Source organism: Vulpes lagopus, chromosome 7 (assembly GCF_018345385.1).
Source record: "Vulpes lagopus strain Blue_001 chromosome 7, ASM1834538v1, whole genome shotgun sequence".
NCBI lineage: Eukaryota > Metazoa > Chordata > Mammalia > Carnivora > Canidae > Vulpes > Vulpes lagopus.
Window position 1 is genome coordinate 40,030,218 of NC_054830.1, and position 27,489 is coordinate 40,057,706.

The 27,489-nt window shown below is 37.0% G+C and overlaps 1 long non-coding RNA gene across 1 annotated transcript; it reads right to left on the reverse strand.

The window, feature by feature from the left end:
- Positions 1-1,333: 1,333 nt before the first annotated feature.
- Positions 1,334-8,073, reverse strand: LOC121496240. Its single transcript, XR_005989133.1, has 4 exons — positions 7,844-8,073; positions 4,722-4,773; positions 2,176-2,240; positions 1,334-1,995 (listed from the first exon to the last, which is right to left on the reverse strand). It is a non-coding gene; the product is annotated as an uncharacterized LOC121496240 (long non-coding RNA).
- Between the last annotated feature and the right edge of the window lie 19,416 nt (positions 8,074-27,489).

The following is a 27,489-nucleotide window of genomic DNA, read 5'->3' on the forward strand; positions in this document are numbered from 1 at the left end:
AATAGAGATAAAAGAAAAAAATCAAATTTAAGAGCAATAAAATAAACTGATTTAAAACATCAGGCACTTGTCAGTTTCATTTACCAAAAAAATAGTCGAATCAATTTTTAGTTACACTAACCAAGGCTAAAAGGACAAAGTAAAAAGAAAAGGTGGAAAACCACAAATAAAGATGAAAGTAAAAGAACTGTGGGAGTAATCTTTCAAAACTCTATGAGTACACTTGAAAACCTGAATAAAATTATTTTATTTTATTTCTATTACTATGTTTGGTAAATACAAGGTAACAAAATGGATCCTGATGGTGTATAAAAGAGAAAAATAAATATGAAAACATTGAAATTTCATTTTAGAGTTTCAGATGATAACTCAGCACCTTTTTTTTAAGTTTTCACAAAACCAAATCTGATACTTTTTAAGCTATTGCAGTGTGTTAAAAGAAGGAAAACTTCCAAGTTCTTTTCACAACACCCTATTTGTTTCAAAACAAAGATAGCTTCCTATTAGTTTTCTATTCTTGTCATATCAAATTACCACAAATTCCATGGTGTAAAAGAACATCAATTTATTACTTCACAGTTCTATAGCTCAGAAGTCTGACATGGTTCTCCTCAGGCCAAAATTAAGCTGTTGGCAGGGCTTCACTCCTTTCTGGAGGCTTTAGGAAGAGATCCATTCCCTTGCTCGTGTGGGTTGTTGGCAGGACTCTGTTTCTTGCAGTTGTAGTATTGAGGCCCCCATTTCCTGGCTGTCTGTCAACTATGGGCTGTTCCCAGTTTCTAGAAGCTGCCTGCATGCCTTGACTGCTATGTGATTGGATTAACCCATACAGATAATCCAGGATAATTTCTCCATTTTAAGGCAAATACCCTCAACTATATGTATAAATTTCCTTCTACTATGTAAAGTAACATATTCACAGGTTCTAGAAATTTGGGCATCTTTGTGGTGAGTCTTCCCAAAATGAACACGGAAAAAAAGTTATAGATTAATTCCATTTGTGAATATTGATACAATATAAATAATATAAACTAGCAAATAAAATTTAACATTTTTTAAAAGTTTTTTTGTTTTAAGATTTTATTTATTTATTCATGAGGGACACAGAGAAAGGTAGAGAGACACATAGGCAGAGGGGGAAGCAGGCTCCCCAGAGGGAGCCCGATGCAGGACTCTATCCCAGGACCCTGGGATCACGACCTGAGCCAAAGGCAGACGCTCAACCACTGAGCCACTCAGTTGCCCCAACAACATGTTAAAAGTAAAAGACTGACTGAAATCTAAAATAAAAGACTTAGTTAAAAGTAAGCTAAGTGTGATTCATTTATAAAGATTCAAGTGTGATTTAAAAAAGAAACTTACATGACTAAAATCGCATCATGCAATTAAAGACAAATCCACCTTTTTTTTTCAATGTTTAATTAAAGTGCTTTTGAGTACCATGAAAATATTAAGGAAAAGAAGAAGAAAGTATGATGAAGCAGGTACTCTCTAAAATCTGGAAACTCTTCTTTGAACCTTTCCATGTCACTGACTCATAATGTCAAAAAACAGAGGGCACTTAATATTTGACCTACCACCTAACAACCCTATAAAATAAGTAGTAGTGTTGTACCATTTTACAGAAGAAATCAGGCTTCATATATTAAATAACTTGCCCAAGAACATGAATTTGTTTTCTCTCCATAATCCCTTCTTTTCCTCTCCATCAACAGTGTCCCAGCAGCCATCACAACCACCATCACAGTGAGATCTGTAAATGGGCATGCTACTAAAAACCTTTTGGATACCCACTGGGGATATAAAATAAATACAGAATTTGATTTCCTAGGGTTTAACAGAGATTTTTTTGTATCTTCTACTCCACATCTGTGTTTTCACAAATTAGAAGATTTAAGATCAAAAAAGGACTTCCTAAGATCTTGCATTTATTTTGAAACAGCATCTGGATCAGAATCTAGCCTTCCAGGCTCCTTCTTCCATTATTTTATGGTCCTGGGGAAGGCAAAAGAAGAAACAAAGAAAATTGCTTACCTCCAAATTAGATATATTCTAAGCATACCTGCTGACATTCTGAAATCTTTGGTTGCTTTGGAGTCTTTGGAACTTAGGATGTTTGAATATGCCTTTTTCGTCCCCTTCATTGACTGGAAAGCCCAAACCTGCTTGACTTACCTCCACTGTCTGTTCTACTCCTTGTCCTTTGGTCAGCATACTATGTATAAGACCATAATTAGAACCTGGGAAAGAAGGTAAAACTAAATTAGTGATTCCGGCAATTATTTTAATTATTGAATTCAATCTCTAGAAAAGAGCAATCTTCTTCATATGTCTTCACATCATCTTCCCTCTGTACCTGAGCATGTAATTCAAGGCTCACTCCATATATTCAAGCTTTGTATCCTGATGTTCTGGCACACGATGAGATACTGCTCCTCTAAATCCTATTTGCTGAACACCTAGTATGTGCCAGATATAGAGTCAAGCCTTCCAAATATCCTCTTGTTTAGTCTCAGAACAACTCACTGTAGAGGGATTATTAGTTCTCAGGTGAGGAGATAAGAAAATTCAAAAGGATTATAATAGGGATGCCTGGGTGGCTCAGCTGTTGAATGTCTGCCTTTGGCTCAGGGCATGATCCTGAGGTCCTGGGATCAAGTCCCACATCAGGCTCCCTGTGAGGAGCCTGCTTCTCCCTCTGTCTAGGTCTCTGACTCTCTCTGTGTCTCTCATGAATAAACATATAAAATCTTAAAAATAAAAGGATTGTAATATTAAGAGGACCACAATTGTCATTATTACTATTTACTGAAACTATGCTATGGCCAAAAGGCTGTGCTAAAGGCTTTTCAGTATTAATGTGTGAAATTCTCAGATAATTTCATAAGGTACTACTACTATTATCCCTATTTCACAGGAGAGAAAATTGAGGCATAGGGAGCTCAAGAAACAAGCCCAAGGACTTAGTAAGTGTAGTACCAGGTTTTGAAGCGAGGCAGTTGAAGACAAAGCCTGGCTCTTAACCACTATAATTATTTGTCCAGGATCACATAGCAGGCAAAAATAGTATTAGAGCACTGGGTGTTCTACTATATGTTGGCAAATCGAACTTCAATTAAAACAAATGGAAAAAAAATAGTATTAGAGAAACAGATCAAATGTCCATCAACTGAGAATGGATAATGTGGTATATCTAAACAACAGACTATTATTTGGCAGTAAAAAGAATGAAATATTGAAGCATGTTACAACACCTAAGTTATAGAAGCAGTTACAAAAGAATACATATTTATATGAATCCAGCCACATGAAACACCCAGAATAGGCAAATCTACAAATACAGAAAATAAAACAGCAGCTGCCTTAGGCTAAGAAGGGAGGGGCATGACTAGAGAGAAATAGGGAGTGACTGCTAATAAGTATGGGACTTTTTTGGGGGAATTGGTGATAAAAGTATTCTAAAATTGTGGTTGTAGTTGCACAACTGTGTGAAAACCCAGTAAACTGCATGTTTTAAATGGGTTAAATGTATGGTATATGAATTATATTTCCATAACTGTGTTTAAAATAATGAAGCTAGAGCTTCAACCCCAGACTGACAGATTTCAAGCCTCTGCTTCTATTTATTCTACATTTTTGGCCACCCCATCTCTAGCATCCCCTCATATCACTCCCTAGGTTGCCTTGTTGGTTCATCAGCTCTTTAAAATTAGTCTAATAAACTACTGCAGGACATAAACTGTGTCATAATCTTTGTTATATCAAATTCCAAAAGGTCTAGTGTTTACAATGTCAGCTCCCCATATTTTCTGTTGAACGAGAAAAATACCTCACCAAGTGAGGTGATTTTAGGCTTACAAAATAGGCCTGTTCCTAAAAAGTTGAGACTTCAATTTTATATCGAATATTTAAATATTTAACATGCTTAATATCTGTCACCATGTCACTAGTTCTGTCTTAGAATGAATGGCCATCTGCTTCATTTTTATTTTTGGAAATCTGATTTTTTTTGCATATATTCATTGAGATATCCTTACAGCAAGGTACATTTTAAATCTTCCTGTCTATTACATGTTGATTTGGCTCATTGTTACAATGCGGGAGACTCTATGCAGAAAAATTTAAACTTGTTAAAACTGTTTTTGACATTCAGTGTCATAATACTCTAAGTAGGTTTCATTTCAACATTTCCATTAGCTGGTGGTAATAACTTGTAATAAAAATAACAAATTATTGCAGTATTAAAAAGTCAAATAAACAACTATATAGATATGTGTGTGTAATTCTGCAGCAGTTTTCATGGATTTGTACTATCAAAGTATCTCATATATCAGAATATAGTGAAGCAGGTTTTTTTTTAAAGTATTAATATGTGTTCTTACGCTCCTTTTTCACTAACTGGTAAATATCTCAATTATATGATAAGAACTTCCCTTACCTTCTTTCACCCTCCTCCCTACTCCATCTAGCTACCATGTGAATTTTACTCCCTACCCCCACCCTGGGAATGATGGAAATCACTTTCTGTGACAAAGAAGATTCTGATGTATACTTGGAGACAACAGATAAAAGAGGGCTGTGGTAGAGGGAAAGGAGAGAATAAGAGACCATTCATTCCGACTACAGAGGGATGAGAAAACTTCCTTGAGAGCACAGGGATGTTTCCGAGCCACTTTCCTGTTATTGTCCAGAGTTTGACAAAATGTGTCAAATCCACGTACCCAGAGATTTTGCTCTGTGCATCCTTCCGTGTCCCTCTCAGGGCAGGTGGACCTACAGAAAGTGGTAACAAATATCAAAACCATTTCTTTGTTTATAGGCAGCACTTTTCTAGAACATAAACCACTCTCACACAGTCTCAGATTATATGAAGAATTTAACTTGCACAAATTTGAACATGTATATTTAGTCATAAGGAGACTGAGAGAAAGCAACAAAGAGAGCCTATGAGGGAAGCGTTTGAAAGATGGAACATGTGAACCTCAGGTTCTTTCTATAATTTCTTATTCCTTGTTTTTTTGGTACAAGTATTATGGTACATTAAGTTACATATTTGAGTACAAATTGGCTTCCAAAGGTAATTCAGCTTCATCTGGCATTCAATTTAGGAAAGAAAGACAGTTTTAATACTGTTAGGAAAATCTAGCTGGGTTGAATTTACCAGGAGATATGCATGACTTTCTAAAGATGTGTTCAAGCACAATATTTATTAAGGTGATGGTTGCATTTCACACTGACTGTTGAATAAATCCTTTCATCATATTCTATATCACTCCACTGAATTGACCAAAATATGTTTTCTGCACTTGCTTACTTTTAGTGGATTTATGGTACTTGTATTAATTTATTAATTATACGATTAAAATAGTCTTTTTTTAAAAAAAAGATTTTATTTACTCATGAGAGACATATTCTATTTTTTTTAAAAAAGATTTTATTTATTTACTCATGAGAGACACAAAAAGAGAGGGAAGGGCATGGGCAGAGGGAGAAGCAGGCTCCTCGTGGGAAGCCCGATGTGGGACTTGATCCCAGGACCCCAGGATCATGACCTGAGCCAAAGGCAGATGCTCAACTGCTGAGCCATCCAGGTGTCCCAAACTAAAATATTCTTTTAAAGTTTTTGCAAATCTGATAAAGAACCTGTGTGCAAGTATATAAAGAATAGCTATAACTCATTAAGGATGGAAACAAAAAAAAATTTAAGGGAATAAAACTTTACCTCTGTAATATTCTTCCTAAAAACTCAACCCTAGTCTAATGATAGAAAGAAACATCAGACAAATGCAGTTTGGGAAATATTCTATGGATACCTGCCCAGAATGGCAAGGTTTTAAAAGACAATAAAAGACTTAGAAACTATCATAGACCAGAGGAGACTAAGGAGATAGGGCAATTAAATGTGGTGTGGTGCTTCAGAATAAATCCTAAATAGAAACGGGAAATTAATGAGAAAGTTTGTGAAGTGTCAATAAAGTTTGTAATGTAGTTAATAGTAATGTCTCAATATCATTTCTTACTTATAACAAATGTACCGGGTTAACACAAGGTATTAATAATGAAGGTACCTGAGGAAGATGTATAGAGGAACTCTGTATGCTACCTTTGTAACTTTTTTGTAAATCAGAAAATGAAAATTCTTATTTTTTTAAATGGGCCAAATATTTGAGTAAGCATTTCACCAGAGGTGTTATGTTAATAACCTAAAACAGACCAAAAAAAGAGATGTTCAATACTATGAGTCATTAGGGAAATTCAAATTAAAACCACAGTTAGATATCATTGCACAAATATCAGAAGAACAAAAATTTAAAAAAAAATTATGACAACACCTAATTCTGTTAAGCATGTGGAAAAACCTGATTGCTCATCCCTTACTAGTGGGAATGTAAAATGGTGAAGCCCCTGCCAAAAACAACTGAATGGTTTCTTATTATACTAAACATAACTTTACAGCATGACTTAGCAATTCTACTCCTAGTTACCAATTCAGGAGAAATGAAAACATATGTTCATGACAGTATTATTTAGGCAAAACATGGACACAACCCAGCTGTCCATCAGCTGAGGAACTGTTACATATGGCATATCCATACAAATGGAATATCATCAAGCCACAAAAAGAAAGAAGGACTGCAACATAGGTAAACTTTGAAAACATTATACTAAATGAAAGGAGACAGGCACAAAAACCACATCTCATGTGATTTCATTTATTGGAACTGCCCAGAACAGGCAAATAGAATGTAGATGTTTGATTCCTGCAGGTTAGGAAGTAACTATAAAAATGCACAAGGTTTCTTTCGGGGGTAATGAAATGTTCTAAATTAGACTGTGGGAAGGATGGTAGAACTTCATGTGCCTTTTCCACAATCCAGTTGTCTTCTTAAAATAAATGAACTTCATTTGCATAAATTGCACATCAATAAAACTGTAAAATATAGAGTATTTTTGTTTAAAATTTAGGTTATGAATGAAAGTATATAGAGAAAGTACTCATTACCGATAGTTCCATGACTTAAAAATACATTTTGGTAGATATTATTACAGCTTTACTATTTCCTATTGATTTTCATTTTAAAATGAGGGCAAGTCATAAATTTATTTTCTCAGACGATGTATATTAACTTAGAGAGTTAAGTAGGGTTTATATCTTGGGGGTTTTATTTACAGAACTTGATCATGCTTTCATGGGGTTTATTCCTCAGTGATGTGACTGCCAGGTGGCATTGATTACTGGTCAAACGAGCCTGGAAATCCCACTGTATCCTTGCTCTCCAGCAAAGCAGAAGCCATAACTACACTTCTAACCCAATTAGAAACACAAAAGCTCTGTCTCCAGAAAACAACTCAGGAGATCAAGAAGGTCATATACTTGCATTTTGGCTTTTTAGACCAGAACGTAGAGGGCACTTTTCTTGTCATCTGAACAGATGAGAATGGCAGACACTGTCTGTGACCTTTCGCGGCCGTGCTGTGCAGAGAGCTACCTGCACGGCTTAAGAAGGAGTGTTCAAAATGAAACACATACAGTTATGTTTGGTTTTTTTTCCCTTTCTTTCTTTTATTTTCTTGTTGTTATTGTTGTCGTTACTGTTTCAAGTAGAAAGGAAAAGCTTCTATATGTAGCTCAGAAATTTCTAAAGGAATAAAACCTCTCCAACCCCAAACAACATCTAGAACTTTTTCAGCTGATCTTGAAAGAAATTCTTCAGCATACCCCATCGATGCAATCTGCCTTATCCTGTGTCTAGAAAATACATGCAAGGATAAATTTACAGAGTAAAAGAAACTTGAAGCATGCACACACACACACACACACACACACACAAATGTGACTTACATTGCTTCCTGCACTGCATATAACTTGTCCTGCACTGCAGTTCTTCTCAGGCAGAGCAAAAGTCAGACAAATCTTGCCTGTAATAATGGATAAAATGAACAAAAGTAGAATATCCCAACAAATATATATATTTATATTTATATTTTTATATTTATACTTATAATTTTTTCTGCTTTTTCTTGACCAAATAAAAAGCACTCAAAAAATTTCTAATGCTGCCTGGTCTTGACTTTTTCTCTGCCTACTATGAAACTACGGGGAGGGATCCTTCCCTAAGTAGTTAATTTAATTCAAAATACCCTAATTAGAAGATGCAAGACAGAAACATGACCACAAGCACTAGAGGGCAATGCTGGACAAATATTACTGAGATCCAAGCAAACACTAGTGAATATGACTGGATACTCAGTTGTTTTCAAATGAATAAAATTTCAGATGCGATTTTGAATATTCCAACGCTGTGAGCAGGATGAAGTTTCCAGCTATTGCCTTCCAAAGTGATTACAGGAATGGACAAAGAGGGCAAGGTTTTCTTGGTAGCAATCAACTCTGATTCCTGGCTTCATCAGGGCATTTTGCTGAGATTGAGGCTGGGCCAGTTAAAGAGCAGGTTGGCAGAGTGAGGAGATAATGGCTAATGTCAAAGCCAAGGAAGTTTCTGGAATCAGAAATCAGAATCAAAGCCCGGATTCTGCAGTAGGAAAGAAAGGCTGCTCACTCAATTATGTCTCATGATCTCATAACATGATGGGAACTAGGGAATTATATGAGGCTGAGAATTACTTATAAAAGTTTAAAAAATCAATTTAATTAAAAATCTGGATTAAAACACAAGATTATAAAAGGATTTTTTATAAGGGCATGATGGTGGTTGCAGGTTGCAATAACCATAAAGGATCAAACTCTCAGTCTTATTTTTCATTTCTCTCTCCTGTCTCTGTGCAGTAGAATCATAGTTCTGCTGAAAATACGGATCAAATACCCTAGTAGGGATTCAATTAAAGCAGTGGTTTTCAAAGTGTGGTCTCTGGACAAACAGCACCAGCATCCTCCAAGAACTTGCTAGAAAATAAAATTCTTTAAAAAAGAAAAAAGAAAATTCTTTGACCTCACCTCAGACCTCCTGAATCAGAATCTCTGGCAGTGAGGCATAGAAATCTGTGTTTTAATAGGATATATAAAAATCTGAGCAATACTGGGCTAGAGTTAGAGTACAACAGGCTATATGTAGAAAGCAGTTACTATTATACAATATCATGTGTGTTGCTGTCATGGAGTATATAATCTACTACCTCTGTTATGCTTGTTTTATTTCATACACACAGGATCTTGACATTGTAGAAAACTATCTTCCAGAATTCATAATTTTTTAATGCAACTTAAGACATATTTTATACAGAATTTATTAAAATGCTGGTGGCTAGATTCTAAAACTAGTCTAGAATTCTCATTAAACTTCTAATAATAGTACTGACAATGACAATAAAGCATATAAATGTATAATACTTCAGCCTACAAAATATTTGTCAAATAGAAAATGCAAATAGAGTCAAATAACTTGCCAAAGATCATATAATTAGCACTGAGTAGAAAGCCATAATTTGAATCCAGAACTTCCAACACCAAAACCAGTGTGCTTGCCATGACATCATGGCTATTTTTGCCACAAATGAAATACTTAAACAGTCAACAATAACAAAATATTATCCTAGCAATAGTGATTAGGCAAAACTTTCACAAAATTGGCTGGTGTTTGATGAAAATCAGGTTTAATTAGATAAAGAAAAAAAGCAGATGGAATTTCCTAGAGAGTGGAAGGAAACTTTTGGGCATTTTGCAAGAGTTAAAGAGGGGATCCAAATATGGAAAAATAATTTATGGAGGAAGCTAACTGAGCTCTAAACAGTGACAACTAGTAATGAACGCCCAGTCATCCTGCCAAGGAAGAAAGGAAAGTGGAAGACATTTTGGGCTGGGCAGTTAGTTGCCATTAGACGTGAGGGGTTAAGTACCTATGAGATTGAGAAAGACACAGGAGACTGTGACCTGCTTGGGATCAATCGACATTTATTGAGGAGCTGCTTTATGTCAAACACTGTCCAGGGGGCTTGGACTAGGGCAAAGAGAGTGGGGCATCTGTTTAGGTTCAAAATCTAAAGGAGACACAAAAAACATTTGGCAATTGAGACAATATTTCAATGCAACATTTAAAAAATTATTATAAATGGGGGAATCCCTGGGTGGCTCAGCAGTTTAGTGCTTGCCTTCAACCCAGGGCATGATCCTGGACTCCAGGAATTGAGTCCCACATCAGGCTCCCTGCATGGAATCTGCTTCTCCTTCTGCCTGTGTCTCTTCTTCTCTCTCTCTCTCTTTCTCTGTCTCTCATGAATTAATAAAATCTTTTTAAAAATCATTAAAAATGCAATAAATTCATGATGAAGAAAATAGCAAAATTCCAAATAAAGATGGCATTTGTTTTATTATTTTTTCCTTTTATTTCAGGTTCCAATACATCTTAGGGCACTGTTACTGATTTTCTCTTTATTCCCAATTTTGGTATTTGCTCATCTTTTTTTTTTTTTTGCATTAGTTTTGATTTTGAGAAATACTGCATGAGAGTATTACATTAATTACTGAGTTTTAACCATTAAATTTTGTACCAGGTGCCTCACTCACTCTACCCCAGTCCTGGACCTGTACTATGCTAAAAGCTCTACATTAATTATCTCAAGGTATCATCATAACCCATAAAGTACACTATATGTTTGGTCTGAAAATTTAGTGTTTTTAGTGTAGGAAATCATTTTGTGTTTGAAATATACCTAACTATACAAAAATACACATAGACATGCAAATATCCCATCATATTCAGGGGATATTGAACGTCACCCCAGTGTCACACGCCAGTTTCTGTTTGTAACAGAAATGGTTCATGAAGGCACAGTTCTATGCGTTTGACTCGCTTATTACATTTCCTTGTATTGCTTTCCTAATTTTGTATGTGAGATGTGCTCAGATTTTATCAGTCCAGTGGAATCACTGGATCCCCAGTGGAATAATGTTTCTTAAAATCTATACCTGAAGAATCTAGCCAAAGAGTGATTCTGGTCACTTCCTGGAATGGGGAGATCCTAGGAGTGAAAGGACAGATGGAGTAGGACCAGGGAAGATGAACATGAGAAAGAAGCAGTGGCAGAAGCACTAGAAAGAAACACATGTCCCTGTTAAGGTAGAAGTCCTTGACTTCCCTCCCTTTGTCTCAGAATCACATGCAGCCTGGGACCTCTCTGAGCTCTAGACTCAGCTTCTCTGGGGCGAAGCCAGAGAATCCCAGAGGATGATGATTTGTGTCCTTTGAGAACCACTATGCAAGGGGACCCAGGGATTCAGCCTGGATTGAACCAGGGTTAATGGGACACTCAGAGGTTTTGCTAGAGTAATGAGAGATATGCAGTGTTGGCATCCCCTATGCTTTTTTGGGGCTGTGAATGGCTTGGTAAACAGGGAAATCTGAACTATCCCAGGGAATAGAGGGAATTTTTAAAGGGGTGTGTGGTTGGAGAGCAGGAAGGAAAAACGAGATTGCTGAGAAATGAGTTTTTATTACATTTATGCTGTGTTGTGTGGTATATTAGTGCCTTTCCCCATATGCTCCATGAATTTCAGTAAAATATGATTTCTTTTTGGTGGCGTTTGGCAAAGTCTTTGGGGTCAAATTGTTGAGGATTTCCCAAGAATGGAGAGGTATAAGAACATAGACTGCCCACGGGTGATTTACTCTTCAGCTACATGGTTTAATAAGGAAAGAATATGGAAGGGACCCTGGCAAATGTCAGCAGGAGGATTCCAAAAGGAGAGAGAACCCAGGGTTGCCATCACCCTCTCTGAATGACCTGGAGATCTCATAGGAAAGATGTCTGGCAGGCATTTCATTTTTCTGAAATCATAGCCTAAAGGGGACCTATACTCAGTACTCTTGAGAACTGGACAATTACGACGTATCACAGCTTGAAGGGGACCTGTACTCAGTGTTCTTGAGTACTGAGCAATTACTACTTATCACATTCCTTGTATAAGTGGTGGTGTGTCAGTGTGGTGCATTTTTCAAACTGAGCTAGATAGTATGAGTCACCACAATCCTCTACAGTACATACACAGTTCCTGTGAGAGTCACACATATCCACCGTGATCATCCTCTCTCATAAGCATAGTTAAAAGGAATGCATTATAAAAGAATTTTGTGAGATGCCAGCATCATGAGCATGTTAAGGGTAAAAGCAGTAATTACTATTTTAAGATGGTGTAACCCAGACATGTGGGAGCAGAGCTGACACCCTGTAGCTGTATCAGCTTTACTTGTGACCTTGGATAAGAGATCTAGATATCTGCACTTAAAGCTATCTTCCCAATTTGCCACATTAAATTAAGAGAGATCTCATGGTGGTATTTTTTTTTAAATGGCCACAGTAATATTTCCCTTCTGCATGCTGTTTTTCAAAACTTTCATTTGTCTGCTTCCTCTCCCCCTTGAACCTGAGCATGTTTTTGACTCTGTGGTGTATAGAGAGTCCAGGAGAGCTGATACTATGAGATTTCCCAGACTAGGTCACAACTTCTCTCTTGTTAATGTGTAAGATATTCAGTTACCATGCTAGAGAGATCATGTGGAGGGATCCCATAAAGACAGAGAGAGACGCCTAAGCAGCCCCAGTTATTCTAAAGTCTTCACAGCTCAGGAGCCAGATACATGATGAGTAAACTTTGGTTCCAATCTTCAAGCTGTCCCAGCTGACAAGAAGTGGAACAGAGAGGAAGTGTTCCCACAGGATGCTGAGCTAATTGCAGATTCGTGAGCAAAATTAATATTGTCATCATTTTAAGACATCAGGGTTAGGATGGTTGGTTATATAACTCTTTTATGACTATAAATAGCACCAGTGGCGGGAACACTTTCTGACCATCTAATATAAAATAGCAACCCTCTCTTGCTACTCTCTCTATTCTTTATATATTTTACTTTCCTCCATAGTAATAATCACTACCTAGTATTGTATATTCTTTTGATTATTTATTTCTGTTTCTCCACACTAACACTAATAGAATGAGGCATAAAGGATTTAGGTCGTTCCCTACTGAGTCTAGAACATACCAGCAAACAGCACTATAGCTAGGATTAGTGACAGACTCTTTACAGAGTGCCCATTCTTGTCAGAATAGCCAGAAACTAAGTTCTTTATGTTTATTTCAGATTTTTTATATGATTTGGGTCAAATATTTAACTTGAGTTAAAAAATATTCTTTAGAAACCTCATTTTTATTTTACCAAGAATGGCTGAATTAAGTTTTTGTTTTGTAAGTATTTTCCCCACCACTTCAATTTTATGAGATAAAAATCAACATTTTGCAACGATGTTTCCCTTCTTATACAATGAAGCTTGCTGAGTCATGAAATGTAGGTATGTCCACACTTCTCAAGAACCTACTGAATGGAATTTCTGTGAAATGTTTAAGAACTTAAATTTAAGGCCAGATTTGTAAAATCCTTATAAGGGTTCTATAATAAGGCGGTCGATACTTCCACAATACTAATTACAACAAATGGCTCAGGGCATTATTAAGTGTGAAACTCATGGTTGTGGAAAGAATAAAAGAAGTGTGGAAATAGCATACAATCTTATTAAATGCTGACACGAAGCCAATTCTGTTCAATTTTTTTTGTAATTTCAAATTTCTCAATTTTAAGCTCTTTAATGATTCTTTTCAGCAAGTTCTTGAAGATGCAGAGCTTAAAATTGAGAAATTTGAAATTAGGTAGCTTGGAATTCAGATTTAGATACCAACCTTCGAGAGAAAGGGGAGAGGGGATGTAGGTCTCCTAGGGGAAAGCAAATGCTTTTCAGGAAAAATAAATGGGCCTTTAGAAGAATGAGTGTGAACTATAATAGTTTGTGACAGTCTGTCTGGGTGTGGTTTTGACTTCTAATCTCCTTGGCAGTGGTTAAGACCCAGTCATCTGGTTGATGACACTTTGAGGTGGGGTGGTGGTGGTGTATCTATGCCAATTGAATTCCTCTGGAGGATCTGTCTTTAGGCAGATAAGGCAGTTCAGAGAAAGCCCATTCCTGTATCTACTGCCCCTCAAGTGCCTACAGCTCAAAATCATATATCAAAGCAGCATATTATAAAGTGTCAACAATGCTTGCAATCATCACCAATATCCAACTCTAGAACTTTTTCCCATCCCCAACAAAAACTCTGTACCCATTAAATAGTAAACTCCTTATCCTTGCCTCCCCTTGCAACTCCTGTAACTTCTCTTCTATTTTCTGTCTCTGTGACTTTGTTTACTCTAGGTATCTCCTATAAGTGGAATCATACATTATTTGTGGGATTTGTTTGTTTTTGCAACTGTTTTATTTCATAAGTACAATGTTTAAGGTTCATCCATGTTGCAGCATATAACAGAATTTCTTTTTTTAAGGCTGAAAAGTAATCCACTGTGTGTATAAATGTATATATCACATTTTGTTTATCCATAAGCCAAAACACACAGGAGAAAGTCTAAACACATCTCATATGAGAAGAAAAGAGAAATGTTGCTTCTAAGATGGAAGAGGGAAACTGAGCAAAGTAGAAAGTATTTGTAAGAGAAGGTAAGTAAGGTGGAGCAAGGCTGGGATCCATGTGAACCATGTGGGGAATGCCCCGGTCAGAGGATAACCAAAGGACATTTAACGGATGTAAATATCTAATGTTCAATTTTAAGTTGATTGACTACCATGAAAAAAATCCCTCTCCTTACTCATTTCCATATCTTTAATAAAACCAATCACTACTCTCACAAATGCATAGTAGGGGTGATGGTATTCATTCATTTACTTATTTTTTAACATTAGGTGAAGATGGACTAAAGTTTATATCTGGTTCAGAAGAAGGACTCATGGTTGATCATGAATTGGTAAGCCCCCAGGAATCCATTGAAATACTAGAGAAAAGTTTGTACTCCTATGAGGCAGGCATGAGGAGCTGGTCAAGAGGCCAAGGGATCTTATGAGACTACTAATCTATTTCACTACATTTTGTAGAGGGAGAATTTTGAAGAATCACTTCACCAACCAGACTGGAATAACCACCACCAACCAGTTCTTGCTCTAAGATTTGTTCTCATTGAAAGAGCATGAGGGTTACTTGGGACAATCCTTTTGGAAGCCCATTCAAATACATCAAGACCACAAAGTTCAAAGTACTATTCAACTCCACCAGAATTTCAGAGAAAATCTCCTGGCATCTGTTAAAAATAGTATTTTGGAGAGATGATCTGGGTTGTGTAATTTGAGCACACAATCCTGGAACAGTGCTGTGGTGTACTTCCCCACAAAAATAGCCCAGTGTGTGGATATATATGCACCATGCAGAACAATCTAAGAATAAGTCAAGTGTTGGCTTTAGAAATTACTAAGACTCCATCAAAAAGACTTCTGCTTGGTTACCTATATTTGCTTTAACTATTTTTTTTAAGATTTTATTTACTTATTCATGAAAGATACAGAGAGAGGCACAGAGAGAGAGAGGCAGAGACACAAGGATCCTGATATGGGACTTGATCCTAGGACTCCAGGATCACGCCCTGAGCCAAAAGTAGATGCTCAATCGCTGAGCTACTCAGGCGTCCTTGCTTTAACTATTTTAAAAGAACTTTCACCTTAACTATCAGAAGATTTTCTCCAGGTTGGTGATTATAATCTTTTCATTGACACTCAGGCCTTCTATTTAATTTCTCTTTGTGCTTTTCAATCTCCACCCCCACCCCCAACACAAAAGCACACACACACACACACACACACACACAGTTCATTGTCATTCTCTAAATTTTTTGCTGCTTCTTGCCAAGTTATCTCATCTTTCTCATAACATTCATCTCCTTAAAACAGGAAAAAAAGTCTGTTAAGATATTGATTTGGACATCATTAACAAGCATTGGTGGCCTCAGTGACTGATATGTTTGCTGTAGTATGTGAATCCTTATCGGCCATCAGTCTGATGAGGGAAAAGTCACTAGGACAAATAAATGAAGGGCCTCATGACACTATTAGGAAATGAGTTTTCAAGTTCTACTCCCAGCAGGTTTATTATGAGGCCATGTCCCATATTATGTTTATCATTTGCTACTCTGGATTCACTGACTTGGGTTGATGTCAGTCCTGCCCTCTCAGGCATATCTCTGAATTACGGGAAAGGTAAACGGATCAGATAGAGTAATCAAACTCTTTGCCTAGTGTAATTACTTGAACTCATTTTACAGGTATCCTTGTCATATGACCTTGCTTAATTCCCAGGATAGAGTTTGATGCTCACCCTTTTAATAACATGCACACTGAAGAATTCTAGCACAGAGAATCTTATACTCTACCTGACACTGTGCCTTCTTGCTTTCTGCAGTGCCTTCTGATTGTGTGAGGATAGATCTCAGAGACGAGAGAAGGCAAACTTGGGGAGGCTCAAATTTAGATGGTATACACAAAAATCAAATTTCTAAAAATGAAATCAATAAGCAATTTTCAAGGGGATAGTTTATTTATCATTTCCATTGTTCAACCAACAAGTTAGCCATTGAAGAAGAGATCCAACACATTCCCTGCTTTTGAGTATACTTTCCAAGGAAAAGATCAACATTCAAATGGATGCTACAAAACGATATGCTTCAATAATTGCTATGACAAAACGCCTACTTTAAAATGCTTCCAAGTTTAGGAGTGGAGGCTAGGCCAATAGAAAAAATCTTCAAGTAGATGGGTTTATCTGGGATACTTTCCACATGTCATTTCTATTCAACTTTTTTCTTTGTAGTTCTTTATACTCATTATATTCATAATTATCAATATAACATTGAACAAGAAAGACATGGACCTTCTCTTCATGGAATTTGCAATCCAAAGATTACAATACCTTCTCTAAGTGGCTCTTTGTGTTTATTAATGATTTAATCAATAACAATATAGCAGTCCTAAATAATAACGATGGCTAATATTTCTTAGCAGTTGATATGGGTCCTGGCACTGTTTCAAGTGTCAAAAATGTATTTAACTTTCACAGCAATTCTTTCTTTCTTTCTTTCTTTCTTTCTTTCTTTCTTTCTTTCTTTCTTTCTTTCTTTCTTTCTTTCTTTCTTCATTCATGAGAGACACAGGCAGAGGGAGGAGCAGGCTCCATACAGGGAGCCAGATGCGGGACTCAATCCGGGGACTCCAGGATCACACCTGGACCAAAGGCAGATGCTTAACCCCTGAGCCACCCAGGCAACCCTCTCACAGCAATTCTGATGTGAGTGTTCTCATTATTTCTCCCTTTATACATGAGAAAATTGAGGAACAAGGACATTAAATAATGCGTCCAAGTTCACATAACTAGTAGGTAGGAGAGTCACCTTGCAAAGCTAAGTTATCTTACACCAGTGTTCTACTACCTCTACTGTGGTGCTATCTTTGAACTTGATTTTTCACCAGATTCTCTTCTGATAGATAGCAAGAACAAGTGAAGTCACCAGGAAATCTAAATTGAGAGAATAGGAAGGGCCCAAGGAGTAATAGGAATGCTCAATAGGTGAAAAGAATGGGAGGAGAGAGTGAAGAAATTGTAATTAGAAGACATTTGAATTTATATTGAATTCTGAAGATACCGTTGATCTTTAAACAGCTGACAAAGAACATACATAATCTAAACTTTCCTGGATTATTGAGGATAATCCTAGTTGCATAAAAGCTGGAGGCCCTTAATTTCTTATAATAAACAACCTGAGGTCTTGAATCCATTCAAAGTATTTTCTATCACTTCCTTTGATATGAGTCTCCCTGTTATCAGTTGTCCTCTTTGCAGTAGATCTTCCTCTAGCATTTCCAAACATCTAAATTTGGTAAGTTGGTAACCAAGTTTCTAGAATTGTATCTAAAATTCAATGATTGGATAGAATTAGAACCTATTGTTTAGTTATGTGCATTCAGTTTTAGTCATCACTGATAACTAGATGGGCCAAAGGGCCACAAAGAATATATGTTGCACAATGCCAGAGGATGGTTAACATAGACCAGGCCATGAATGGCTACCACTGGAGGAAGTAATATACCAATTTACTGAAATTATTTAGAAAACAATGGTTTAATATTGTCTGAGTGTGTTTTAAGGTAGAAAATTGATGTGTTTTTCAATATCAGCCATTAACTGCCTCTTTCAGGATGGTAGATCGGTTTCCTTTTATATGCCAACTTTGATGCACGGTTAGAAGCTTTGTAGAGAATAAGTTGAAATAGGTACAAGTAAAAGCTGTGCAAAGATCAATTAGCGATGTTTTCCATGATTTGTGGATGGGATAATGATTATACATACATATGTATGTATACATATAAATATAAATATACATATAAATATGTATGTATAAATATGTATTTACTAAACCTCTTCTGGATCATTATTTTTAAAGAGGTGTACAGCCAAAGAATAGTTCTTTACAGAAACGGGCAAGAGTCCATGCTTTGTCCTGTTTCTGGGTCATACATGTAAGGGTATACGAAAATAATCATTTTTCAAGATGTTTGAGGGGCTGGAAACGTTTCCAAAATGTTTTCCTTGTGCCCTTTCTTATCACTAGGACTGAGTAAGCATATAGTTCTTGGGTCACTTAGCTGTACATGTCCCCATGGGAGGGAAAGTTAGCCTTTGTAAGTGGCGGCCTCACTGACAATTGGAATCTATGAGCATTATAATTATTTTGTTTCTAAAGTTTTAAAAGTAAATACACATAGCAAGTTATTTCATCTTCCCAGGAAGCCATAGAAAACAGAAAGTATTAAAATAACTAAAATTTTCATAAGGAAGCCCATATTACAATCCTCTAAAAAGCCAAAAGGCAATACTGGCAGACCTAAAAAACAGTGAGGAAATAGATCTGGATTCTGTTTTGACCTGTTGCAGCATTAATAAAAAGAAATAAAGATCAACTAAATAGTATGATTTAAATGATTTCTATTGAATATCACCCTTTTTCCCCCATTGAAGAGCCTCATTTTCTTGAGGGCCCAAAGGACTTAAAATACACTGACTTAATGCCTATGAAAAGAGTGACTGTGGGTGTAATTTTGACATTTCTCGAGATCTTTGCCATCTTGTCCATTTATATATCATTACCATGGTTACTGTGATAACATTTAAAATAATTCTAATGTAAATCCGATAGTACTTGATTGTATTTTCTTAGAATCGTGTAATTAGGTAAGAAAAGACCACTGATTGAGAAGATTAAAACTGCCTGAGACAGGAGTGGGTTTCACAATTAACAATCACAACATTCCTTTGCAAAAGCCCTCCCTAATTTAGCAGATGCTCCTTTAAGCTGGAAATCAGGAGACAGTGGTTTTAAAATGTAAAGGTTCAACTGAGGTGGAGAGAAGAACATAGAGCTACCATCTCTGGTCTTTGAGGTGAGGGTGTATAGAGAGGTATCACCCCTTCCCTTCTGCTATGCCCAGAGGACCATGAGTTTCTTTGATGCTGGCTTCAGAAAACCTTAGAACCTTGTGAAGGGGAAGTCTCTGGGTCTTAATATTGTAATTTACCATCTTTATTTTTCTTAACAAAGTGAATATAATTAAGGAAGATAGAAGTGCCATTAAATCAAGGTTCTCTCAGGACAAAAAGCAGTCTACCAACAGAAATGGCACAAATCTGATTCATTTTCTTAATAATCTTCAAATATATGGCTTATTCCTGGGCCCAGAGGTTGAAGCATAGTTTTTAAACAAACACATTCTGTATTCTGAAAAAGCGAGCAGCACGAAAGCTACCGAAGCTGCAACCATAGCCGCCTTGTTTGCAAAAAGGCATCATAAATGCTCAGTTTGACATTCTTTGGGGTTTTAACTGGGGGAGAATGTTTACACTCTTGAAATCTCCTGTAATGAGGAAGAATTTAGACTAATTGGCAAATCTAATAGGAGAGCTGATTAGTCCGTACAAATAGCTCAAATCCATTATTTGACACAGACTGCACAACCATGGCCTTTCTTAAGAGAGCTCTATTCAATTTTATAACAGAGTAGAAAAAAAATGCAGACAAAATCAATTTGTTATTGTTCTCAAAAGGGTTGCTGTCCACCATGGAATTGACTTATAAAATTTGTGCTTAGAATCAAATTATCCAATCTGAGAGAGGAATCCACGTAGACGCACATACCATACAAAGTAAGCAAGTGGAGACAGTGGTCCACAAGCCAACTGCAGCCCACCTCCACGGTATCTGGCTGTGAACCGGAGTCTCATATAAAACTGATGTTAAAATGGAATAGATTTCTCACTGATAGTATTATGTTATTCCCTCTGCTGTTCCTCAGAAATGCTGCAGTCCCAACTACCCATCAATCAAATTTGAGGAAGTAAAGGGTAAAGACCTCAGTTGTTTACCCCTCTGCCTGTCTTTAAATCAGTGATTATCAGTGGAGGAGATGGGGGCTATTTAAATTGTAGAAGACACATTTGGTCGTTACAACTGGGAGTGGGTTATGCAGCTAGTGGTTATCTAATGGGTAGAGGCCAGGGATGCTACTAAACATCTGACAAAGCACAGGATAGGCCCTAACATCTACAGTCCAAAATGTCAATAGCACCAAGTTGAAAAAAAAGTCCTCTTTAAATTAGATGCACTGACTTTTTTTCTTAGCCTAGTAAATAATTAAATGTTTTGAAAAAATCATTCATTTCCCAGTCTCCCGGGATTTGTTCATTTGGACTCTTGATGAAAGAGTAGATTGTGATGGAGCTACAATTTGTAAAGGACCCTAAATCTTTAGGGGCTGTTAACTCCTCCTGCTCAGAAACAGAGAGGTCATCATATGGGAGCTAATATTTTCTGAAATCACAGGGGAGGATCTCTTTACTTTCCTATTTAGAACACATGGCCTGAGGAGGCCTTCTAATCTGGACCCCTGGGAAGCATCTGCAATGATTTTACAGGCAAGGAAGCTCCTTAGAAGAGGTAATTTGTGCTGTGGTCAGCTTTACTGACACTCCGAAACAGGGCATGAGCAAAGCCAGTCCCAGGCTAACAGCCAGATCAGGTGAAAATTCCTTATAGTGGCCAGAGATAAGCCCTTGGATAAGCTCTAAAATGCCACCATTGATGAGCAGAACCAGCGAAATAAAGTAGCAAAGGTCTTTATCTGTAGACTGAATGAAAACATGCTGAAGAAGTCTATCAGAGGTATTTGCACATCATTCCTTCTCCAAGACAGAGATGCATCTGACTTAAACAAAAACACTGGGGGGGGGGCGGGGGGGGGAATTGATAGTATACATTTCACGACAAACATTAACTCAGAACAAATTTATTCTTTACATAGCAACTTCTGTGCCGGTGATTAAATATGTCTGCTGCCACAGGTCACACCGTTCAAATTAACACAAATATGCAAGTATTAAATTATTTCAACAGCAAGGCAAAAGCTTTTCTGGAAACAGGCTTTTGGATCATATTTCTACCTATCCCACCTAACTCTGTGACAAAATGGTTTGGAGTCCACAGGAATTATTGCTCCATAGAGAGAAAGCTTATGAAGTAGGTATTTTAAATTCAAGACTGCAATTAACTTAGCTCAAGTTAATGTTTCAGGATTTATACCAACGCAGAATTCTGGAAAAAGCCGAGATCAGCCTGCAGACTGCTTTTATGACTGCTATATGGGGCCCGTTATCCTAAAAAGACAAAGCATTCTTCTTGCAGCTGTAATCAAAAGGGATAAGAGGCATGAATCTAGTTGAATTTTGGAAAGGTGATTAGATGACACACTGCAAAATTGTAAATTCTGTGAAAGATAGGTGACTTTTAAACTAAAAATGAAGCGGGCAGTTTCTGCAAACTACTGAAAAATACATGGAAAGGCACAGCTTAGAGACTGGCAAAAGTTTCAAAACTATGCTTTCTGCAAGAAGTACTCTACTGCTTCCTCAATTTATCCCCTCTACTTGGTTCACTTGCCACAGCTCCTACCAGCTCTGACCTTTCTCTCTGACAAAGAATGGCTCGAATCATATTAGAAAGCTTTTGTTTGATTGAAAGAATGAGCTTCCTTAAGAGGCATGCAGTCTTGCATTTCTATGTATTCCAATTCACCATTCTTAGTAACACAATGTGATTAACACCTGTATTTTCCTGCCCATTTATCTGACAATTTCTGAAGCTATAAGGCAGATGCCAGTCTGTACATGTAGATCACAAAGGGGGGGAAAAAGAAGCTTTAAAAAGGAGGAAAATAAGGCTTAAAAAGCTCAGAGGGATGGTGACCCTCCGACCATCACCAAATAAAAGGATTGATCTCTCTTTCTCCATACACACTGGACAGATAGAGGAGGCTTGGCAGCCAAATGCACATCAGGCAGCTTACATTTGTGCTGTACGGTGGTTGTTACTCTTTTTCAATTGACTTCATCACTGTAGGGGAAAAAAGTGAAATACTTAGAAATTGACTAAAAGCATCACTGCCTTTTTCCCCCCCACAACAGAAGACTAGGCATTGCCTGGGTTATCTGACTCTATGGGTTCCCTGCGTTCCTTTGTCTTTGAGCTATTTTACAACTCTGTAAACTGTAGAATACTGATAACAACACAAATAATTCTTATCCATAGAAATGCACATTGTCCCAGCTGAGATAGAGTTGATTATTATTGCCCTATGGGTATTTTTTTTAATTTTTTATTTATTTATGATAGTCACAGAGAGAGAGAGAGAGGCAGAGACACAGGCGGAGGGAGAAGCAGGCTCCATGCACCGGGAGCCTGACGTGGGATTCGATCCCGGGTCTCCAGAATCGCGCCCTGGGCCAAAGGCAGGCGTCAAACCGCTGCGCCACCCAGGGATCCCATGCCCTATGGGTATTGACCAAATTTGCAAGAAGTAAGCAAATTCATGTCAGCAATCCTGATTGCCTATATATTTGTTCACTCTTTGGCTTCTCCTTTGAACTAGGTATAACATCTTACTGCTTTTCCTCATTAATTATTTCAGTAAAATATTTTATAGGTATTCATTTTATATGAGAGTCATGATTATATTCTCTTTTTAAAAGTCTATTTTAATATAATCAATATTTTCAAATTGGAAGATATTACCTCTAACTCAAATTCAACATTCTCTCTCCAAGAACAAGAAGTTTTGGCTATCACAGGTTGGCAGCTCTCTCTCTCTTTTTTTTTTTTTTAAATTTAAGATCTACTTATTTGAGAGAGTGCACATGTGGGTGGGTGGGGGGCGGGGCAGAGGGAAAAGGAGAGAGAGAATCCTCAAGCAGACTCCCTGCTGAACATGGAGCCCCTTTAAGGGGCTTGATCCCAGGACCCTGAGATCATGACCTGAGTCGAAATCAAGAGCCAGCCGTAAGCTTTAACTGACTGAGTCATCCAGGTACCCCACAGGTTGGCAGGTCTTAATGGGATCACTTAGTTCTAGGTGAGCCATGGGTGCTCATTTGAAGGAAGGTGCACTCACAAGTTTTCCATAAACTTCATTGGCATTTAAGTTTGCAAACCCTACTGTTCACACATTGTCAGAGTGTCCCCTTTTTAAACATTTTATTTATTTTTAAAGGAAATCCTTTGGCCTTAAGGCACACAGAATTAAGTTACTTACATTTGTCAACATGTGACACACATTCACCATTACTCTGTCTTCTGTTTTCTTTAATGTATGCTTGTGTCTCTACTTCCGAGTTTCCCCTTACCATTGGCATTCTCTCTAGTATATTTAAAAAAACATCTTTCCAATCCATATTTTATAGATCTATTTAGATATACGGCTCCTTGGAAACATTGATTAAGATCTATGGATTCTTTAAAATGCACAGTGCTGGTCGGCATGTTGTTTAAGTCTCATGAATGGTGGTACTATACATATATTATTCTGTTTCTTCATTGTTTACACAATATTGTTTTTGAGATCCATGCAGCCATTTGTAAGTAAACTTCATTACTTATGATGATTGTAGAGCATCCTATCCTATGTATACAACACATTTCTGCATCCTTTCTTCTAGCACTGGAATCATAATCACCTCCAACTCTCTGCTACTCTACCAGTGCAACTATGGCCTTCCTAGCATCTATCTCCTGTCAATCTGGGAGACAGACATGAATTTCTGGATCTAATTGTATTAATATGCTGGCTTAGACTCAGCACTGTCATATGGATCTCCAATAAATGGCAACTCCTCTCCTACCAGTACTGCATGAGGGTTCCAGATCCCTTAGTACTTCCAATATCAACTCAATTTTTTGTGCTAATTCTTTTCATTGTTTTTGCTTTTCAATAAAATTAATACTTAACCACACAGTGTTGCCTGAAGTTTTAAATTAACTATTCAGGGTGAAAAAGAAATAGATTTTTCTATTGAATTTGTAAAACATTTAGCTGGGTTAAGAAATAATTTTTCACCCTTTTCATCATTATTTATTTTCATACAGCATTTGAGGATAATACAGCTATTTTAAGATTCAATTCTGAGAAATACATCTCTGCCAAGAATTGCACCTGCTACTTGTCAGGATGGTTGGTGTCTATGTCAGGCCTTGTTATGATCCAATCTGATCTATCCCACAACACTTAGATGTCCCACAACACTCAGATGCCAGCCATTCAGGTACCTCAATATTAACATAACTTTAATTTTTTAACCAAATATATAGATTGTGTAATGGTATTTTTTTCTGTTCTGTCTTAATTTGCATTTTTCTTCTTAGGATTTGTTTTCCTCTTAAAGGTGCCCTTGACATTAACAGAATAGCAGCCACAGGAAAAGAGGGCTAATAAATGAAGAGAAATGAAAGGATTATATTCAATAAATTCCTTTTCTTCAAGTCCACAAGGTAAGAAATAAACGATCATAGGTTCAGTATTTTTAAGATCAGATCCTAAGAGATGTGGGCTATTTGATTCACACATTGAAAAACAGAAAAACATATGCGTAATCTAAAAAGACAAACTAATTAATGAAATATTTAAATTTTCTACAATTAGCAACTAAAATTTAGATGTGGTTCCATTTTCATATGCTGCATATGCTGATGTAAGACACAGTTTATCCCCATTTTACAAAGGGCCAATTTCTTTTTTTTTTTTTTAAGATTTTATTTATTTATTCATGAGAGACACACACACATAGAGAGAGAGAGAGGCAGAGACACAGGCAGAGGGAGAAGCAGGCTCCATGCAGGGAGTCCAACGTGGGCCTCAATCCCAGGACTCCAGGATCATACCCTGGGCCGAAGGCAGGCATTAAACCACTGAGCCACCTGGGCTTCCCAAGGTTTCAATTTCCCTACCAGTCACAGGAGACACAGTGCTAAGGAACTGAATATTTTTAGGGACCCACAGAAACATGCCAATTCTTTTAAAATTAAAAAAAGAACGTTTAGGTCAAAGTGCATATTTTAATGTTTTAATATCTTTGGAGGAAGGACCTACAAAAGGAAAAATGCATATGGTACATGAAAAACATAATGTGGCCTTGATTTTTTAGGGCGACACAATTTTATTAATTAGAGTGGCCATAAAGAAACATAGTTTTATATATTTACTTTTTTGACATCATTTTATGATCAAAAAAGCAATTTATAGCTGTAGATTTATCTTTAAGCAAAACCGATCTAGTCTACAACCATAAATAATAAATGAGACAACATTTTCCAGGAATGTGTTGCAATGAAGAATGGCATCTGATTGTCTTGAAGGAATGTTGATTTTGGCGGCAACCCTGACAGAATTGATTCTTTAATAGAAAGGGGACTTTTTTTTTTACTCTATTATTCCATCATCAATTTACATATGCTACATGACTGACCATGTAGATATAATCTTGAACATACTGAAACCCAACAAGTTTGCACCTTGAATCCTTGAAGAAAGAGTACAAATAATCCTGTCTTATTTTTCCTTCTTGGGCTATTACTACAAAAATACATATAACATTGGAGCTCTGTGTTATTCAATGTTAAGAATAAGGTCTATAAAAAGTAGACAGCATATACCATGATCAAGCATAATGGCCACTTGGAATATATTAAATCCAATCTAAGTGTCATCTTGGGATACAGGTAAGGATAGGGGAGAATGTTTTAGTGCTCACTCTTTTACTCCTTTCTTCTCCCCTTTTCCATTCAATCTATGCAATCTTAAAACCTCTTCCCTCACAAATGATATGTTATGTATTCATCTAGTTACTGTTCTTTCCTGTGCTTTCCTTCTTAAATCTCTTAAAACACTCAATATCACCACTTCCCCACTGCCTTTCCTCCCTCCTTATGTCATTTCTATCTGAATTTCCCGTTGCTCCACTGATATTGTGCAAATGAAGTTCAATACGTAGCTTAAGAATTCCTTTATTTGTGGACATTTAGATTATTTCTCGCCTCTGGCCGTAAAAAAAGCAATGCTGCTATGAAGATGCTTGTAGATTCTCTCTGTGCACACTCGAGGGGTATTTTTCAGAGATGAATTCCTGGAGATGTAATTGGTAGGTCAAAAAAACAAAAACAAAAACAAAAGATTTAATAGATATTACCTAAGTGTCATCTAAGAGGGCTGAGCTAATTCACATTCCCTTCCCTTTAATAGATCTCTCTGTCACAATTAGCATCAGAATATTCTTTTCTTTTGGGAAATCCCTACCCCACAAATCCTAAAATCTAGCGTAGATTAGCATAATTTGGGGAGCGGGTTAAAATGTAGATTCCTGGACCCTATCCTTGATCAGAACTTTTAATGAGCTCCTGGCTGATTCTGATGCTCTAGATCAACGTTTAGAGAAACTCTCCTTGCCCCCTTGGCCTTCCTTCCATCTTTCTGTCTTTCCCATGGAGTTCTTCTTATGCTCAGCCTTTAAACAGTAGTGATCTGGGCAGCCTGGGTGGCTCAGTGGTTTAGCACTGCCTTCAGCCCAGGGCCTGATCCTGGAGATCCAGGATCGAGTCCCATGTTGGGCTCTCTGCATGGAGCCTGCTTCTCCCTCTGCCTATGTCTCTGCCTCTCTCTCTCCCTATGTCTCTCATGAATAAATAAATAAAATGTTTTTTTTTTTTAAAAAAAAACAGTAGTGATCTCAGGCCTTATCTCTTTTCATTCCACATAATATCATTGAGTGACATTATTCACTCACAGGGTTTAAATTAGTACTGATATGCTGGTAAATCCCAAAGGAGTATCTCCAACTCTGACCTCTCCCAAGAAAATCACACCACATATCCAATTTTCTCTGGGCTATCTTCACATGGATATTCCATAAATTTAAGTCAAACAATGCTTGATGCATCACCTTTGCCCATGTATCCAGTCTTTCTGTATTCTTTCAGTTGGTTGTTACCACCTCACAAAAAGTTTGTCTGCTTATTGTCATTCATTTCCCATTTCCCATCTCTTATCTGCTGCTGCTTATACTACCTATTTCCCCAGTTCTTTTGCTGTCCTCTCTACCTTTAATCACTGCCCTCATTCTTTTCATCATCATATTTCTCATCTACTCTTACAAGAGCTTTGTAACTGGTCTCCAGATCTGTCTCTATCTCTCTCCTAATCTATTCCTGGATGAGCCAAAATGAACTATCACAAAGACTC